The 14,863-nt window shown below is 49.1% G+C and overlaps 1 protein-coding gene across 2 annotated transcripts in view; it reads left to right on the top strand.

The window, feature by feature from the left end:
- Cdh23 (cadherin-related 23) overlaps nt 1-14,863 on the top strand; it is a 382,621-nt gene that overhangs the window by 20,220 nt on the left and 347,538 nt on the right.

Genomic DNA, 14,863 nt, shown 5'->3' with positions numbered 1-14,863 from the left:
GTGATTTATGTGTGTGTGTATGGTGTGGATATGTTCACATGCATGTGTGTGATGAGTATGTATATGTGTATGAAGGTGTGTGTACGTGGCATGTGTGTGTGTGATATGCATGTGGGTGCATGTGTATGCACATGTGCATGTGTGTATGTGCGTGTGTGTGTGGCGTGTATGTGTGTGTATGTGTTTGTGTCTGTGTGCATGTCCGTGTGCATATGCACAGCACTCCTGTAGATCCTAGCAGGTCGCTAGTGTTCCCCTTCTTATTCTAATGAGGCGTTGTCTCTGCCTGTACCTGGAACTTCTGTTTCACCAGAGACGGTCAGCCAGCCTGCCCCAGAAATCCCGCATCTGTGTCCCCACATAGTGCTAGGGATGAAGGTGTGCTAGGGCTGCGCCTTTTTATCCCGTGGGTGCTAGGGTCAAACCCAGGTCTCCATGTACTGCTCTTACCCTCTCCACCTTCTGTTCTGGGACAGGGTCTCTCTGTGGATTTGGTTGCTAGGTGGCCAGCGAGCTCTGGGATCCACTATTCAGCAAGCTTCTATGACAGATGCTGGGATTTGAACTTGGGTTCTCATCCCTGTGCGGGAGACACCTTACCAACTGAGCAATCTCCTCACCTCTTAAATTTATTTTGGAATACTGAGTGGGGCACATATAAAACTCAAAAGTCCTCAAAAGGTTTCTAGAGAGACCAGCCCTAGCTTCTCAGGTTCTTTCCACTAGCACGTGTGTGCATGCAAATGTGTGTGCACTCACACTCAAATGATGACATGATGATGATATTGATATGGATGATGATGATGATGGTGATAGTGATGATGATCAGAGTGATGGTTATGGATCTGGTGATGATCACGGTGATGATGATAATGATCATAGTGATGGTGGCGACGGCCATAGTGATGATGGTGGTGGATAGTGATGATGATGGTGATATCACAATGATGGTGATGATGGTGGTGATGATGATGATCATAGTGATGATGATGATCATAGTGATGGTGATGATGGTCATAGTGATGTCACTGATGGTGATGATATCACAATGATGGTGATGATCATAGTGATGGTGATGATATCACAATGATGGTGATGATCATAGTAATGGTGATGATATCACAATGATGGTGATGATGGTGGTGATGATGATGATCATAGTGATGATGATGATGATCATAGTGATGGTGATGATGGTCATAGTGATGTCACTGATGGTGATGATATCACAATGATGGTGATGATCATAGTAATGGTGATGATATCACAATGATGGTGCTGATCATAGTGATGGTGATGATATCACAATGATGGTGATGATGGTGGTGATGATGATGATCATAGTGATGATGATGATGATCATAGTGATGATGATGATGGTCATAGTGATGGTGATGATGGTCATAGTGATGTCACTGATGGTGATGATATCACAATGATGGTGATGATGGTGGTGATGATGATGATCATAGTGATGATGATGATGATCATAGTGATGATGATGGTCATAGTGATGATGATGATGGTCATAGTGATGTCACTGATGGTGATGATATCACAATGATGGTGATGATCATAGTAGTGCTGATGATGGTGATGGTGATTGTGATGGTGGCAGTAATGGCCACAATCAGGACAGTGACAGTGGTGACGATCATGCTGACCACGTGATGATGGCGAATGACAATAGTGATGTTGACAACGTTAGTGACAATGGTAAAGATGACAGGAAGAGGTCCAATGATGTTCACAGTAATGATGACGAGAATGATGACAATGGCCGTGATGGTTGACCACTTCTAGTGATCGATGTGAGCTTGCTCACGTGAGGCCTCATTTGGTCCCCCAACAACCCTCAGCTATTTCTGAGACGAGGGAAACTGAGGCACAGAACAATACAGCTCACACACCTGAGCAAGAAGGATGTGTACCCTGTGGGTCTGCCGTTTATATCTCAGGACTTTTTGCTCTCTGTAGTTCCTGGTAGAACACCAGGCTAGCCAGGGTGGGGCTGACCCTCATCCTGGGAGACATTCAAAGAGATGATCGCCAAGGTTCTCCCAGACTGCTCTGTTCCCGTCTATGGCTTCTGCTTCTCCCTACCTGGGGGCCATCTTTTCTTCTCTCTGTAGGAGCTTCTGGGTCCTCATCCATTCCTGCTGACCCCCAGGCAGGAGGCCTGCCAGCCTCCCTCCTCACAGGGACAGCAGTGAGCACACAGTGGGCACTGCTTTGCCACATAGTAGGTCTATCCAACCATGAACAGTCTTTGGTGTCCCTGCCTGGTCCCTGCCCCACTGCCTCTTCATATTCGTGTCTTCCTACCTCCATTCTCCCTACTCCCCAAGCCCAACTGGAGGAGCACCTCTAAGCCAGGGGACGTGGGTGGGGGGCACATGGGAAAAGGCCGAGTAAAATTCCTCACTGGGAACAAATCTCATTTTCCAGAAAGTCTTGACAAAATGAGGCATTAAATTACAATATTTTGGAGAGCGTCGTAATTCTATTGCAGACAGCCCTTCATCATGGCATCTGAAAGCTGGGAAAATACAAAACTCATTAGATTAAAATAAACCACCTACTGCTCAGGAGAAAGGCGTATTTATCAATATCAATTTACTTATGATTACGCTAGCCTGCAATTTGTTATTTTTAGGAATTATGATTTGTGTATTGCTTATACACATGTGAATTTCTTTTTAAATTGAGTATTTAAAAAAAAAGATATCCTTGTCCTTAGCAAAGGTTAGAAGGTGATTTCAGGGTGGCAGGGAGAGAGTCATAAATATAAAGAAAGAGAGAGGAGGTGGCAGAACATGGTGAGCTGCGTGGTCCCCTCAGGACCTTCAGCCACATCTTGTATACCTCTCTGGACAGGAGGCTCACTATCTACTAGGAATATATACCATCCTTTGGATGTATGAGCTAATTAAGATGACTTTCCTTTGAATGACTCAAAGGGTGCTTTTAAAATTGGCTGTTGCACACAACTCCTGGCATGCTCTGCCCACACTGGCTGATTCTCAGGCTCAAACCCATCCTGGCAGAGCTCAGTCTTTGCACCTGTGAAATGGGTTTGCCATCTGTTCACCCCACTGTGTCCTGGGGTAGCCGTATGAGAAGTGCACGTGTAAGAGATGTGTTGTTTTACATTCTTATTGCCATGACATACACATAACATAAACCTGGCCATTTTGGGTCATTTAAAGTGTATTTTGATGTGGCGCCATTGGACATGATGTGGCGCCAAAGGTACCATGACCAGCTACCTTTTGGACTTGTCGAACTGTAACCGTGCTCTATTTGGTGCTCCCCAGCATCTGGTGCCATCCTTAAACTTTCTATGAACTTGATTGGCCCAAGTAGCTCACATGAGAGGGGTCCTAAGGTCTCCCTCATTCTCCTTAGTTAATGTCTTAAACTCCCCCTGCTTTAGTGTGGGTCAGATTTCCCTACAGTTTTGATCATGGTCCTCGCCCTTCCTAATGCTGTGACCCTTTAATACAGTTCCTCAAGTTGTGGTGACCCCTAACTACAGAATTATTTGGTTGCTACTGCATAAGTGTAATTTTGCTACTGTTATGAATCCTAATGTAAATATCTAATATGCAGGACATCTGATATGCGACCCCTTTGGGGTGACCCAAAAGTTGAGAACTGCTGCTTTAGATTTAAAAATATTTGTACATGCAGCAAAGCACTCAGACATTAAATAAGTTAATGTTGGGACTGGAGGGATGGCTTAGTAGGTTAAGAACACTGTGCTTCCAGAGGACCTGGGTTCAATTCCCAGCACCCAAATGGCAGCTCACATCTGTCCATAACTCCAAGATCTGACACCCTCACACAGACATACACGCAGGCAAAAAACCAGTACAAATAGAATAAAAATAAATAAAATTTTAAAAATATTATGTGATGCATGATACATATGTGTGCATGTGTGCATGTCTGTGTGTGTGTGCATCTGTGCGTGTGTGTGTTTCTGTGTGTGTATGTATGCATGCGCGCACGAGCGCCAGTGCACCTCAGCACATGTGTGGAGGTCAGAGGACAACTTTGTGAAGTTGATTTCCCCCTTCTACCTTTACATGATGCACTGGCTGCTTTTGTGTGTCAACTTGACACAAGTTGAGGTTATCACAGAGAAAGGAGCCTCCCATGAGGAAATGCCTCCATGAGACCCAGCTGTAAGGCATTTTCTCAATTAGTGATCAAGGGTGGGAGGGCCATTGTGGGTGATGCCGTCCCTGGGCTGGTGGTCTTCGGTTCTATAAGAGAGCAAGCTGAGCAAGCCAGGGGAAGCAAGCCAGTAAGTAACATCCCTCCATGGCCTCTGCATCAGCTCCTGCTTCCTGACCAGCTTGAGTTCCAGTCCTGACTTCCTTTGGTGATGAACAGCAATGTGGAAGTGTAAGCTGAATAAACCCTTTCCTCCCCAGCTTGCTTCTTGGTCCTGACGTTTGTGCAGGAGTCGAGGCCCTGACCAAGACACTTGGGCTCCAGGGATGGAACTCTGGATGCAAGGTGTGTTCAGTAAGCACCCCTAGCATCTAGTTGGCCCCGATTTCCCTACCTTTAGGGGTGACGGTTCCCCCACTGTGTGAATGTGCTGGATTTCTCTTATCTATGTGGTCATGAGAAGTTGGTATTTGGTAGGTCCAACCTTTTGTCAATTGAGGTAATGCAGTTCTGAAAACTGATGTAAAAATGTCCTTCTATGTTTGGGACCAAGAGTCTGACCAGCCACAGTGAGAAACAGAGCCTGCTGAGTCGAAGACAGGAGTCTGATGATCCAAGGGAAGGAGGAGCATACGTCTAACTAGATGTGTGGAAGCTGGTCACTGACTGCATGGATGGAGGTACATTTTCTTAGATTAGAAAGGCCTCCGAGAAGAGATGAGATTGCTATGCTGTGTCTTCGAATGGGAGCCAGTGCTCATGGGCAGATGGCTCATGGGAGGAGGCAGATGCCGCTTGCAGGGCATGGAGGGTCTGCTGGCACAATGGCCCTGGGTCGCTCACTCATCCCGTGCTGGGACAGATGCTCATAATGATGTCAGAAGAAGGAGGGATGCTGAGGACCCCCTTCCAGAAGGATCCAGGATGGCGCCACATGGCCCCAGGGCCGTGCCTGGAGAGTAGGCCTGGCCAGGCGAGGTGAAGCAATTGGTGCTCCGAGGAGAGGAGCCCAACCCAGCCACACCGGTGTCTGGCATGGGAGGTGTCAGCAAGGCGCCATGCTTGGCCAGACTCTGCAGCCTGCTAACCTTGCCTGAAGCATGGGAGAGGAAGAGGTTGAATCGGACTCCTCTGTTCTTGCTCTTATAACTTGATGATGGTGGTCAGAAGCCTCTGGTGTCTTTCTAGAATGGGCAGAAAGAGCAATGGCCTTGTGGTGTCCTGACTAGGGGAACATGGCAGTGGTTCTCAACCTGTGGGCCACTACCCTTTGGCTGGTGGGGGGAGGGGGAGTCTTAGGAGGTGGAGGATTTGAACAACCCTTCCACAGGTCACGTATCAGATATCCTGCATAGTAGATGTTTACATTACAATTCATAAAAGTAGCAATGTTGCAGTTGTGAAGAAGCAATGAAACTAATTTTATGGCATGAGGAATTGTATTAAAGGGTCGCAGCCTCAGGAAGGTGAAGAATCACAGCCTTAGAGTGTATTGGAGAGCAGCTGCGTGATAATACAGCTCCTAAGTCCTAATCATGTGTGTGTGTGTGTGTGTGTGTGTGTGTGTGTGTGTGTGTGTGTGTGTGGATTTGGGAGTGAGAATCTACCATGGTTTTCTTTATCAAAATGAAATGTTCAAAAACAACCTATGGGGCTGTCATCAGAGCCCTGGTTCAGTTACATTGCTCCCTGTGCTGGCTAGTTTTATGTCAACTTCACATGAGCTAGAGTTATTTGAAAGGAGGGACCCTCAATCAATAAAATGCCTCCATAAGATTCAGCTATAAGGCATTTTCTTAATTAGTGATTGATGGGACAGGGCAAAGCCCATGGTGGTGCCATCCTTGATGGTGATCCTGAGTTCTATAAGAAAGCAGGCTGTGCAACCCAGGGGGAACAAGCCAGTAAGCAGCACCCCTCCATGGCTTCTGCATCAGCTCCTCCCTCTTGGTTCCTGTCCTGTTTGAGTGCCTGCCCTGACTTCCCTCAGTAATGGACTGTTGCCTGGAAATGTAAACTGAAAAAACCCTGTCCTTCCCAAGTTGCTTTGGTCATGGTGTCTCGTCACAGCAATAGTAACCCTAACCAGGGCACATCCTTCCACTAAGATACCCTCAACTATTGAACGGCATGGGGTAGGCAGCCTCCATGGAAACTGTACCTATCATGTCAGCTATTCTGAAGGCTGAGGTGGGAAGACTTATAGAGTCTTGGAGTTCAAAGCCAGCCTGAACATTAAAGCAAGACCCCTTCTCTAAATCTCCCTTCCACCCACCCATCCATCCATTTATCCATCCATCCATCCATCCATCCATCCATCCATCCATCCATCCATCCACCTACTTACCCATCCATCCATCCATCCATCCATCCATCCATCCATCCATCCATCCATCCATCCACCTGTCCATCCATCCATCTGTCCATCAATCTTTCCATCCACCTATCAATCTATCCATCTGTCCATACATCTTTCCATCCACCTATCAATCTATCCATCTGTCCATCCATCTTTCCATTCACCTATCAATCTATCCATCTGTCCATCCATCTTTCCATCCACCTATCAATCTATCCATCTGTCCATCCATCTTTCCATCCATCCATCCGTCTATCCATTTATCCAGCCATCCACCTGTCTGTTCATCCATCTGTCCATCCATCTATCTACCATCACCATGTATCCATCTGTTCATCCATCCATCCATTCACCCATTTATCCATGCATCCATCCGGGAGCAGAATGTGGGCACTATGGTTTTATTTATTTGTTTTGACCAAGTGTGTAGGTATACATGTATGTAACATGTAACACCAGAGATCAAAGTCAGGTGCCATTTCTCAGATCTTGTCCACTTTGGGTTTTTGTTGTTGTTTATTTGTTTTTGAGACAAGCTCTTATTGGCCTAGAGTTCACCAATTTTACTAGCTGGCTGGCCAGTGAGACCCAGTGAGATCTTTGTGTATTTTCTTTGCCCATGCTGAAATTACAAGTGCATGTCACCACGACTGGCCTTTTGAAAAGAGGTTCTGATAGTTGAATTTATGACCCCATGCTTGCATGGTTAATACTTTACCAAGTTATCTCCCTAGTCCCTAGGTGTTTAAAAAATGTTGTTGTGTTGCTATGGCATGCACATGAAGTTCAAAGGACAGCTTTAGGAGTGGGTTCTTTGCTCCCAACATGGGCTCTGGGGATGAACTCAGGTTGTCCATTGTTTTCACCTTCTGAGCTCACACGTCTCCTCTTTAGTTTGGTAAGAGAGGGAGCACATCTGGTCTTAGTAGTTCATGCCTTTAATCCCAGTACTCAGGAGGCAGACCTCTGAGTTTGAGGCCAGGCTGGTTAACAGATCCAGTTCCAGGACAGCCAAGATTACACAGGGAAACCCTGTGTTAGAAAACCGAAAGGGTGGAGGAGGGATGTGTATGCAGGTGATACTTCAGGGAGCACTGGAGCAGGAGGACGGCGCTAGTAGGAGTGTTAGCTTCTTGTTCCTCTTCTCTTATTCACCATGCCTGTAGAGTGCTTGCAAGAAGGATACAATGTATGTTTTGCTGGATGTCTTTACAATGAGTTTTGACAAAACGTAGGTAGAGGGTGCAAAGTCTTGATTGGAAGATGCTGGACCACTGTTACACCCTCTCTTGGGGTCTCGGGTCATTCACCCCTGCTGGCTCCCAAGCTTCTCCAATGTCACTTGATAAGAGTTTTGGGAAAGGTTCAAGGTCAGAATGGACGTGTCCCTCCTTTCTGTCCCATTGGCCTAAACACTGTGGCCTTAGAAATGTGGTCACTGGTGACAAGTATTGGCTTGTCCATGAATGGCTTTATGGGTGTCATTGGCAGGCACCACACATGCACAAGCCTCTCCGTGTGTGGTGACGTGACTGACCCCTACATTGAGTTTGATTGTGGCAGCATGTTGCCATTCATAGCTGAGTGCATCTGATTTTATGGGGATTCATAACAGTTCCGAAGAAATCGTGGCACCCTGCTGTGAAAATCTCTCCTTCCTGGGGAAGCAAACCGCTGCTCAGATGTCCCCCTCTGACCTTTTCCTCCCCCTCTTCTTCGAGCCTTTCCCCCTGCTTGCTGGGGTAAGGGAACACTGCCTCTTGCCAAAAAGTGGTCCTTCACTTTTTGTGGTGGGGGTTGGGGGGTGGTGAATGGGAGCTGCAGGTGGTAGTCACCCTGCTGAGGAATCAGGAATCATCAAAAGATGGGGGTGTGGTCAATTGTCTCTCAGAGAGGAGCCTCTAGTCTGGGAAGTCCGGCTGCTGTGGGCTTTCTCTGGTATTTAGAGTGGTCTGTGGGTGTGTGGAAAGATCCCTTCAGATTAGCAGGAATGTGGTTTCCTCCAGCCTGGACAGTGGAGTGGGGTGGGATGGGGAAGCCTTTGGGGTCAGGCTGGGGGCCCCACCTGGATAGTATGCATTTTGTGGGCAATCTTGAAAGTCACAGAGAGCCTAGCCTCTGTATGGATGTGTGTAGACACATAAGTGGCACATAAGCATGCATGTTGGTGGGCGTGTGTGTGTGTGTGTGTGTGTGTGTGTGTGTGTACACGCATGTATGCATGTATGTGGTATGTGACCAATGCCTGGACACATGCTTTTTCCTGTTAGCCTTCAGCTGGGGCCATGCTGCAGACCTGGGTCTTGTCTCTAAGCCCTGGTGTGGGCTGCCCTGGACTCAGGGATACCCCACTGTGGGAGCATGGCATGTCCTCCAGACTACTTCACCACTAAGCAGGAGGGCAGTGTGGCTCAGCTTTCCAAGATGGAGAGACAGGACTGCTGTGGCTCCCTGAAACATTTGCAGTTGGCAGCTTCCTCCTCCTCCTCCCCCTCCTCCTCCTCCCCCCTCCTCTTCTTCTTTTTTCTTTCTTTTTTTTTTTTTTTTTTGGTTCTTTTTTTTTCGGAGCTGGGGACCGAACCCAGGGCCTTGCGCTTCCTAGGTAAGCACTCTAACCACTGAGCTAAATCCCCAGCCCCTTCTTTTTTCTTTTTGGTCGCTGTGACAAACAAATAGAACTGAAACAACTTTTAAAAGGAAGGGCAGATTTGAGCCCAGGGTCTCAGAGGTTTTGGTGTGTGATTCCTTAGCACCCATGCGCCTAGAAGAACATCCCAGCAGAGGGACAGAGCCTGTTCTTTGCTTCTTAGTGGCGAGCAAGAAAAACGTTACGGGAGAAGTCTAGATTGAGATACAAGCCCTTAGGGGAGACTCCGCCCTCCCACCCCACTCACGTGACCATCTTCCCTCTAAGCCCTGCCCCCTCCTTTTTACTATTTTACTCCATCTTCGGAGTCCATGGAAGGATGAATGCACGGATCAGGTCACAGTTTGCCGCATTGGAGTCGCCTCCACACATCTCCGTCCGGGCCTCAGGGCTCCCAGCCTGTAATGGCCATCAACAGCCGGGCGCAACTGAGCAGGCCCGTTCTGCATGCTGGCTGGTCCTTGCTCCTGGTGGCTTTGCTGCCGCCTCGCTCGCCTTGGGTCTCTACCTTCCCAGTGTTCGGGCCAGAGTTGCAGTGCCTCTTCCTGGAGGAGGTGCGTCATCTCCAGGAGGAAGCCCTCCCTGCTCTTGCCGGGCGGGACAGGCCCATAATGTGCCATAGGTCACACCTGTTCCCTGCTGGGCGCTCGAATTAGCTCTGGTCTATATCATGAATTTCCTCCACCTCACCTCAGTCGGCTTCCGTCCCACCCTGTGCCTACATCCATCTTCCACTTAGCAGTTGAGGTGCTGTTTCAGAACCCAGGCCACTCGGCGGTCAGGGCTCAAGGTGTCCATGATGGCTCTGTTACCTCCTGTCCACTCCTACACTGTTCTTTGTTGTATGCTCTAATCAGCCATGCTAACCCTTCTGCTTCCTCAGCCATGCTAAGCACATTTCAGCACAGGCCACTGCCTGGACCTTTTCCCTTCAGTTGTTCGCATGGCTCATTATCCTACCTTCTCAACTGTTCATGTCAGAGTGTTCTCACCCCAGTGACCCCCAGAGTATTCTCAGGACCCCTGGAGTGTTCTCACTCCAGTGACCCCTGGAGTGTTCTGATCCCAGTGACCCTCAGAGTCTTCTCACCCCAGTGACTCCCCAGGGTGTTTCCTTGCCCTGTTCTTTTTTGTCTCCTGCTTCTCCCTGCTCCTAACACAGCCCCCTCACCCCGCAACTCTGAGCTGATCCCTCCCATGGAGCATCAGGTCCCCCCAGGCAGGGTCTGGCCCCCGCTCTTTCCTGTATCCTGGAGTACGCAGTGGTCAGGTCAGGGCAGGCATGCACAGTGTCCCCTCTGTTAGCCCCTCTTCCTGTTCTCCCTGATGGCCCAGCCTCCTGCCTTTAGGATGCTAGAATCAAAATCTGATATACTGGCCTGTCAAGTGGACGTAGAATCTTGCCTACTACCCTTCACTTCCCCCGGGGCATGTCTGAGCTCACGACATCTGAGGTCCGAGACTTTGGAATGGAGTTTAACTCCAGATCCGACCACTTACTAGCTGGGTGACCTTAGGCCTGGTGTTTAACTTTTCTGAGCCTAGCATGTAGAAGGCCTGCCACACCATGCACATTGAATAAACATGAGCATCGTGGATCTTGGGAATCATCTGTGTAGCTCTCATGGGTACCTTGGGATCCTCTAAGTGGGTGGCCCTAGGCAGTACCAGAATGTAGCACTCATTTGACCCCTAGCTCATGTCTACAGCCATGCTCTGGTGCCCGTTCATCCATAGAGTTTGGTGTAAGATTGGCAGGAGTGTCTTAGGGCCTGACTACGTGTCTCCTTGGCAATGGGGTTATTGGAGAAGTTCCTGGAAGATTTCCTCTGTATGTGAAGGATCGCTAAGCCAGGTACCTGAAAGATCTGGGGGTAGCTGCCTGTGACCCTGCATGTAAATGGTTCTGGCAACTCGAAGGCCTAGGCAGGAAGCCCAGCATGAAGGGTATGCGTGTGTTCTGGCCTAGTGTGGAGAGGTGATGGGGTGCCCTGACCACATCTCCAGGGTAGGAACTTGCAGCCTGTGGTAGAGGCAGGCTGTGTGAAAAGGGGGACGGCCTGGAGGTTGGGGAGCAGCAGCTGTTCAGAGCATTGTGAGGTTGGACTTTCCTGGGGTAGGGAAGAGGGGAGGGGGTTGCTGCCACTCATTGCTGCAGGCAAAGACAGCGTCCATCAAAACAGCCGTGTGCAAACCAGGCCCCACTCTGCACACTGCCTGTGGCTGTGATGGTCTTGGGCCATTGTACTGGCTGGTTTTGTGTGTCAACTTGACACAAGCCAGAGTTATCACAGAGAAAGGAGCCTCCGTTGGGAAAAGGCCTCCATGAGACCCAGCTGTAAGGTGCTTTCTCAATTAGTGATCAAGGGATGAGGACCCAGCCTGTTGTGGGTGATGCTGTCCCTGGGCTGGTGGTCCCGGGTTCAATAAGAGGGCAAGCTGAGCAAGCCAGGGGAACAAGCCAGTAAGTAACATCCCTCCATGGCCTCTGCATCAGCTCCTGCTTCCTGACCTGCTTGAGTTCCAGTCCTGACTTCCTTTGGTGATGAACAGCAATGTGGAAGTGTAAGCTGAATTAACCCTTTCCTCCTCAACTTGCTTCTTGGTCATGATGTTTGTGCAGGAATAGAACCTTTGACTAAGACAGCCATCTCATCTGTAGAATATAAATTACCAAAGGGATGGGGCCAAAGGAGAATGAGATCTGGGCTTCAGGGACCATCAAAGACCAGTATGAACCAGTTCTAGCCAGGCCATTTGCTTTTACCCTTTGGATGCTATAAAGTTAAAGTGTGGGCCATGGTCTCACACTAGGGACAAAGACTGAGAATGTAAGTCTTCAGAGGGAGGGTTGTGTTTGGTCTCCCTGACTGACAGCTGGGACACTGAGCCAGTTTGATGGGATGAGAAGAGAAGGCTATGGACAGACACCTTCCTGGGGGAGATTGGATCCTAGAACGCTGCAGTGGCCTTGAGTGGGCCCTGTGGGGTGGGGCATGGGTCATGCAGGCCTGTGAACTGTGTCAGGTGCTCCCACTGGGCAAAAGCTCCTCCTTGCTAATCACGGGTGCTCCTGCAGGGAGGGGCCACCTTCTCATATGGAAGAAGACCAGTTTGGGGTTGTAATGAATGCATTGCTGTAAACTCAGTCCTCTGGAGGTAGAGGTAGGCTTGTGAGTTCAAGGTCAACCTTGGCTATAAAGCAAGACGACCTAGAAAGAACAGCACAGAGCAGGCCTGGGAAGATAGCCCAGAGGGTAAACTGTGAGGACCTGGGTTCGCATCCCTGGTATCCTTGTAGTAGCTGGGTGTGGCAGCATGGATCTGTAGGCTGGGTGCTGGAGGTGCCGTGGGGAAAGACAACTGCCCAGCCAGCCTATCCCAACTGGGTGCTCCAGGCTCAGTGAGAGACCTTGCCTCAAACAATACGGTGGAGAACACCAGTTGTAGGATTCTAGCTTCCATAGGCCAGGCATGTGTGAGCACATCTATGTATACTTCCCCCAACCCCCAACACACACACACACACACATACAAAGACATAATACGTGTAACGAAAGGGAGTCGTAGAGGATGGTGGGGTGGCATACCAGCCGAATGCTTCACCCCATAGTGACTTTTCCTAGTGACAATCTCATCACCTGTAAACGAAGACAATAATACTTGTTTTTGAGATACTCAAGAAGACTGACTAAAGAGACACTAGTAAAAAGCCCTGGCTGGCGAAATTGTCTCAGGACGACCCAGTTCTTTTCTTCCTTCCTCCCTCTTTGTGTGCACTACAAACTTCCCGAGGCTCCCAGCAGCACAGTGCGAATTCCCCAGCCATTTCCGGGTGATGTTCCTAACAGATGTTTAATTCTCCTAACATCTGGTCTGGGAAGGCAGATTCTTTTTCTTCCTAAAGACAGTCACTCACCTCGAGGTGTCAGCTCGGCGCCCAATTGCCCTGTGCCTCGGTTTCTCCAGCTGTAAATCAGGGATAATGTACGCGAGGCTGGCTGGCTTCTTTTCGGGACCCGGCGGATAATTCGAGGTAACAGATGGGAAGTGGTTGGAACATTTAGAAAGTGCTCAACCTCACCGGTAGTTAGGGAAATGCAAATGCAAGAAGTCAGGAGGACAGGCCATTTGTCACAAGTCCGATTGGCGGCCATTTACAAAGAGGGATCCCTTGCACCTGGGATCCTGCTGCACACCTCCGGAGGGACTGAGAGTTGCTGCCACTCTTCCCAAAAGACAGACATACATGCTTGGGGGTTGTGTTTCATTGACTTGGCAATGCTCTGGCTGGAGGACCACAGCCCTGACACAGGCCCACAGAGGGGAAAAAAACCCCACAGTAGCCTCGCCTGTGGGGTAAGAATTCAGATGCGTGTCAGAGAGGACAGCTCTCTCTATTGTAGGAAATCAGAGGGGAGAGCTCTCTCTATTGTAGGAAATCCCTGCTCGCTTAACTATTTTTAGCACCTAAAGAAAAGGAGACAGTCACATAGGCCTGGAGGGTCATCTATGAATGTCACGGGGGAGGGGAGCGGCGACTTTTACATTTTAATTAAAATATTTTTCAGAGCTGGATATGAAGCCCAGGTCTTCATATGCTAGCGAGGTGCTTTACCACTGAGCCACATCTAGCTCTTCAGTGACGACTCTAGGCAGGTTCTACCGCTGAGTCACATCCCTTCCCCCTTACTGGCAAGGGCTGTACCACTGCGCTATAAACCCTTGCCCCAGACTGCTGGAGTCTGGGTAGACATTGTACCTCTGATCCACACCCCAGCCCTTTACAATCAGATTCTAGGCAAGCTCTCTTCCATACCCCTGGCTTGCAAGTTGCCACAGAGATCGGTAGTAGTTACAGAGATTCAAGGCAATACAGAGTGGGAACACAGTGAGAAATGGGGGTGGGAGGGTGCCAGGCCAGCATCCACTCTTGTTCGATGGCTCATGTTTGGCTTACAAAGTGCTTCTTAAGGATTGAATTACATCTACCAATATTTAGGTGTTCGATTCATATAAAAACCCAACGTCCAGACTTTTTACTAAATCGGAAGCTCTGTCCAGCCTGGACTCAGAGGCCCTAAGGTAGGCTGTTAACATGAAACTCACAGAGAAGGAAAGGCTGAGGAATGGAGGAGAAACCATCGCAGCTCGAAAACACTTCCTTCTCCACATAGCCATTTACTTAGGTGATTAGTGTGTTTTAACTGTACACGAGAGGAGAAACAAATCTGTCTGTGGACTGTCGTGCGTCGTTGGTTTGGTACATTTGTGGGAATCACCTCACTGTCTGCTCAGGACATGGGCTGAGTGAGAGAAGCCGTCCCTTCCAGACTGAGTTGGTGAACTGGCTGCCAACATTGGCAGATGTGGAAGTCTCTCCACAAAGTCCCACCCAGGGCCCGCCATCATTCCTCCTCTAGGTCATGGATGGCGGAGGTGAGCCATCTACTGTGTCCCAGTGTTGACTGTACATACTGGTGGGAATCCCTGAGGGAGGTGTTGTGTGGCTGATGGCTGTCTTCAGAGCCAGGGATGGGGGCGGCTTCTGAACAAGACACCCCGTGGGCACTTACTGAAGGGTGACGGGTGCCTACCATGGCCCCATTCCCAGACTCAGTTTGTGGAGAGCTGGATGTAGGCTTCAGGGAGGTCTGTGTTCTGAGCCCCTGCTG

Source organism: Rattus norvegicus, chromosome 20, assembly GCF_021556685.1.
Source record: "Rattus norvegicus strain SHRSP/BbbUtx chromosome 20, alternate assembly SHRSP_T2T, whole genome shotgun sequence".
NCBI classification, from domain to species: domain Eukaryota; kingdom Metazoa; phylum Chordata; class Mammalia; order Rodentia; family Muridae; genus Rattus; species Rattus norvegicus.
The sequence above is the reverse complement of the archived record's forward strand: the minus strand, read 5'-3'. Positions and strand labels throughout refer to the sequence as shown.